The sequence below is a fragment of the Vulpes vulpes genome, chromosome 15 (assembly GCF_048418805.1).
Source record: "Vulpes vulpes isolate BD-2025 chromosome 15, VulVul3, whole genome shotgun sequence".
Taxonomy (NCBI): Eukaryota; Metazoa; Chordata; class Mammalia; order Carnivora; family Canidae; genus Vulpes; species Vulpes vulpes.
The window spans coordinates 55,056,836-55,062,835 of NC_132794.1; positions in this window are offsets into that span (position 1 = coordinate 55,056,836).

Below are 6,000 nucleotides of genomic sequence, written 5' to 3' on the forward strand. Positions count from 1 at the left end.
GAGGTGAGTAGGACATTTAAGTCCAAAGCATTCAGTGTTCCTGTGCTCACTGAGGTCAGGTCCGGAGGTTTAGCAGTTGATAGCATCTAGCACTTTCAAAGGTGTAACTCAGTTCTGAGTCCGCCTCCTCCACCCAGGACCCTATGGCATCTTTGAAGTGTGTATTGTGTAACATCTTGCAATTCCACTGCTGCAGGGGAAGGATGTTTGCTTGCTATGGGAATCTGTGACTCAGTGCTATTAAGTCTTACTCCTTCCGAGATCTAGTTTGGTGTTTTTTGTACCTTTGTGCTCTTTGAAATCATATGTTAGTGTGATTAAGTTTGGGCTTAGTATCAAAGCATTAAAATATTTGTTTTACCGCCAGAGGAAAGTATGTTCTGAGGGGAAATATACTATATTCAGAATGAAATGATGCAACACTACTATTATATAGAAAGTTAGATATTAGATGGCAAAATTCCCTCTCTACCGCCATTAGTGAGAGTGCTAGACCATTCCTTCATTCAACACATATTTAAATATGTCAGCAGCGTTGCCTGCTCTAAATAAAATTAAAGTTTGGTAAAGGGATAATATATGCAGGAGGGCTATGTTGGAAAGGTTGATTAAAAAAAAAAAAAGAAAGGTTGATCAGGGAAGCAGGGAAGACCTCACTGAAAAAGTGGCCTTGAAGCAGAGCACTGAAAGGAGGGGAGTGAACCATGCAGACATTGGGGCAAGAACATTTTCAATAGAAAGGACAGCAAGTGCAAGGGGCCTGAGATAGAAATGAGCTCGATGAGCTTAAAGAACAACTAGAAAGCCAGTCAAATTAGAATAGACTTAGGAGGAAAACAGCATAGTCACAGAGGTACACAGAGCCTGCAAGGCTGCAATAAATAATTTTGATTGGATTATTTATGTGATGAGGGATCACTGGAAGGATTTGTTTTAGAAAGATCACTCTGGACTCTGGTTGAATAGTAGAGGAGAACACAGGTATAAGCAGGAAAGCAAGTCAGAAGGCTATTAGGGTAGCCAAGGTAAGAGAGGTTGGGGGCTCTCAGGTTTGGGATATACTTTGAAGAGAGAAGAGGACTTGATGATGGATTCAGAAGTGAGTTTTGAGGGAAAGAGAAGACTCAAGCTCACCTCTAGGTTTTTAGCCTGAGCAATGGGTGAATGATAGAGCCATTTACTGAGATGGGAAAAGTCGGGGGAAACGGTATTAAATCCAGTGTTACGTTTTATTAAGTTTAAGTTTGAGATTGCCTTAGACACCCAAGTAAAGATGCCAAACAGGCAGTTGTAAAGCAAATCTGTAGTAAATTGAGAGGTGATATTTGGCTGTGATGTTGACTAAGACATACTTCTTATTAGTCAATAGTTGGATATTTGAATTTCAAAAAAGCAATTCACCTCCTACCCAGGTCACTGCAGTCCACCTTGCAGAGCCCTGTTCTCTGTTTCAATGCTGCTTGTGGGGGAGTACCAAATGAGATATTAAGGAATCACCTAGCTTATGTAGTTCATAATCAGATCCTCCAAGAGTGTCTCTTGAACAACGAATATTTGACATTTCAAAAGGGCCCCAAGTAGAGAGATTGTGTGCTGCTTTAAATATCGTCCATAACCCTGAAAGAAACTCTGGCCAACAGAAGCAGCTGAGAATAAAAGGAATGCACGTTCCATAACATCTGCAGATCATTTTCAGGCACAGTAACCACTTTGGAGGATGTGGTGAGTAACAGATTTAAAGGTGTGAAGCACGGATTCTGGATGAGGAAAGGGCACTTTGAAAGAGCATACTATTCAAACGATGCTGGATGGAAGCCAAAAACAATGCAATAGGGTCACATTACCCGACATTAGATGATCTGAATTATTCACAGAACACTAAAGTCCAAAGATTGAATCGTATTGAGAAGGTTGATGATACATGCTTCAGGATACTTCAGAATATTTAACAGGATTAGTAAATAGCCATGCACACAAAAATGGAAGATTTTTCTCAGCCACGGCATTTCAAGAATCAATGAAGACTTTTCCCACAATATTTTCTCATGGGGTGTCTTGCCAGAATTACCAAATAAGCCTGGACTACTTTAACGTTGCAATGTTCACACAGCTGATCTTGCCAAGGACTTCTTCGTGTAGAAACTATCACTCATCCTTTCTAGAGATAAAGGCTTTTGGGAAGGAACAGAGACCTGGGGGCAGAGCATCTGTGCCATTAGAAAGTCTGATTTTAAAAGGTGTCAGCAGAATTCTCAAAGTATTTCCCAAGAGACTGGGAGCTTATAAAGTTCATTGTGGCTTTGTCGCCTTTAATTGGGTCAAGTCTGTTTGGCATCTCCTCCTTCAAGGAAGTTGCTTTCCAGCTAGACCCTGTTATTGTACTCATTTGCTTGAAAGCTAGGCAGGTGTATTTTTGCTATTAGAAAAACATATAAAGAGCTTGGTTATCTGAAGGTCTCTTCAAGTCGGTTGCATGTACCACCATGGTATATATTTATCAGTTGTATACCCAGAGTCATTAACCGGGCCTATGCCTTGAATAGGCAAGGTCAAGAGTTTTGAGTGAGGATTTTTGCCACTTACTGCTTAGGTGGGCAAACTTGCACAAGTGTCAGATTAAGATAATGTCAGTATTCACTTTATAGTGTTACTGTGAGTATTAGATGAGTTGAAGCCCTTAAAGAGATTAAAAGTGTGCCTAGAACATAGCAAGCACACAACATATGTTAGCTACTATTACTATTAGCCCGAATATCTTCAAAGTCTGTTGGCAAAGAGATTTTCTTGTAAATATAGATCCAATACAAATAAAACATTTAAGTAGACTTTCATTAGGTTTCTGCAGTTGGTAAATGCCATGTTGTTTGCAAATTTAGAGAATGAATTTTGATATTTTTGATCAGCTCAAGGCTCCTGATGACTTCTATTTTTTAGATTGAGGTAGAATTAACAGAGCATAAAGTTAACCATATTAAAGTGTACAGTTCAGTGGCACTTTATATATTCACAATGTAGTGCAACAATTACCCCTACCTAGTTCCAACTATTCTGGATAGTTCATACAAATGTGATCATATAATAGATGACCTTTTGAGTCTACCTTCTTTTACTTCAAATGACTTATTATTGAAGATGAAATGGCAGATCCCCGAGGAATCACCATCCAATCATCCTATCATCTCTGATATCTTTAGAATTTTCTGACGCTTGATGGAGACCCTGAGTCTCTAGGGTTTCAGATTCTGTCCTCTGTTAAAGAAATGCTTGAATTAGCAGTGGATGGATTCTTGAGAAAACTACAGGAAGTCCTAAATCATTTTAACCTATCAAGCACGTGAGACAAATGATGGCCCTCAACATCCGGAGATTTTGGCAATGATGCAGTTCACCCTGTCATTTTATGGAGAAGGACTTTGAGGCCTAGTGTTATTTTCTTTGGTTTCTATGAAACACATACACTTATTACACTTATGTATACATGCACTTATTACAAAAAAAAAAAAAAAACAGTTTCTCTAAGGAGAGTATATAATGTGCTGGAGCCTAATGAAAAACATATTTCCTGATTCAAGTTTCCCAGAATCCACTGGAGAAAAAAAAAGACAAATGAGTAGACATTAAAATACAATGTAATAAGTGCTGTGACTGAATTAAGCACAGGGTACCATGGGATCACATGTGAAAGTACCTATCCCATAGCAGGTTGTTGGAGGGGTACTCCTCATACTCCATCTTTCTTCCACAAAAGGCTAAGTCATTGTATTGCTAGTGGAAAAACAGATTTTATACAACATGAGGTAATGTTTTCAGAATGTTAAATGTTTGTTGACTTTGGAGACTGTCTTAACTTATTGTCACAGAGAGTGCTGTTACCATGGGTACTTCTCCTTACATTACTGGTGTTCAGTTTAGTCATTGATGCCACACGGCATTAAAGTTTAGATTGCAAGCTAAGGATAACATTCTTTATTGTATGGAACTAGACATTCATTGATTGATTAGGAAATCCTTGCTGGTATTGAGTTATTTTCTTCTTAAACTATTTAACAATTTAAATTCCTCACAGCTTTGGGAGGACTTACACTCCGTCTCAGCCCTCTGCTACAAACATAAGTCTGCCCCCATTATTTGCAGCATATGGGTGTTATCACACATGGTCTTATTGTCTTTTGCTCAAGATCAGTCTCAGGCTGGGTAGCAGCTAATGGTATCACCAAGTTTGTAGCATGATGGGCATACCCATTTTCAAATATTTAAATAAAAATAGCTCTTGAGTACCATCCTCATCTTTCCTTGTCCTCAGAAATTTTAGGCTTCCATTTCTTCTGTCCTGCTTTTGCTGAATTCTCAATCCTTGCCCTGAGTCTCACCCTTCGTATGTACTGAATCTTTTCTGCACCACATCATCCTATATTGGACACATATGATCTCTCCACTCCCAAAAATGCTACTGATCAAAGCAATATCCGAATGCTTAGAGACAATTGAAAAGGTTCTAATGCAGGACAGGAGAGCAAATAACTTAAAACTGCATATTTTAGTGGCTCCAAAGTCCCTTCAGCTGTTTCTCTCACTATTTTTTCCCCGCTTCTTTTTTCTCTCCCTAATTTCACTCAGAATTCATATTTTCTCCCATTCTATTATTATGCAGAGCCCCCCAGATCATTATGATGCATGCTAAATGTTGAGAAGCCTTGACTGAAGCAAACTTTGACTATATACAATAAGCACACTTCGTCATATTTAATGGTTATATGGATTTAAAAAAAAAGATTTTATTTACTTATTCATGAGAGACAGAGAGAGAGAGAGAGAGAGAGAGAGAGAGAGAGGCAGAGACACAGGCAGAGGGAGAAGCAGGCTCCATGCAGGAAGCCCGATGCGGGTCTCGATCCCGGGTCTCCAAGATCATACCCCAGGCTGCAGGCGGCACCAAACCGCTGCGCCACCGGGGCTGCCCAGGTCCAGCTATTTTAGATGAAAAATCTCTTTAATTCCTTTAGTGTCAGAATATTATTTAACAAAAAATACAAATTGGCACTTAATGGGTTGAGCAATAGGTGTTATACTATATGTTGGCAAATTGAATTAAAATAAAATATTTTTAAAAAACCCAGTCACAAGGACAGAGCTATATGAAAAGACATAAAGTATATAGAAAATGTGGTCTAATGAAAATAAATGAAATGAAATATAAAAAAAGAAAAGAAATACAGATTGGAAGAAAAAGTGATGTGAAGTAAGCAAACAAAGGGAGGGAGTTATGGGTTCTCCACAGAGGGCACAGGGGGCACACTGTAGTAGGCAAGAAGCTCCATGAGGCTAGGGACTGTATCTGATTTGTTTACTTTCATATGACCGGTGTGTTGAACAGTGCCTGACACATAGCAGGTGCTTTGTAAGTATTTAAAGAGTGTAAGGATTAAGCAAGTGCTGCTGAGTCTGGATTTGCCACAGGTCAAGCTCTGGGCCTGGAACTTTTGGGCCATACAGGACTGTTCCTGAAACCCTACTTCTTGCTCAGGGCTTGTCTACTTTGGGAAGATGCCCATGATGGTACTGCAGAGAGAAGCCAAGAGTGCACATCAGCACTACTTTTCATTTGCTCCTTTCTTCTGAAAGACCTTAGCTATGACCCATCAGTGGGCAGGTTCAGCAGTCTGATTCTACACCAGCTGCATAATGGAAGACATTAAGGGATATTGTTAATTTTTATTTAGTTTTAATAATGGTATCATTTCATGCAATAAGCTGAAAAGAGCCAAAGAAAGAATAATGGCTTAGTAATTACGGTTGACCCTTTTGAACAATGTGGGAGGTTAGAGGTACTAACTCCCAGCATAGTCAAGATTCTGGATATAATGTCCGAGTTCCTAAAAACTTATCTATTAATAGGCTACTGTTAACTGGAAGCCTTACCAATAATATAAACAGTTGATTAACATATATTTTGTATGTTATGTGTATTATATACCAATAATATAAACAATTGATTAACAC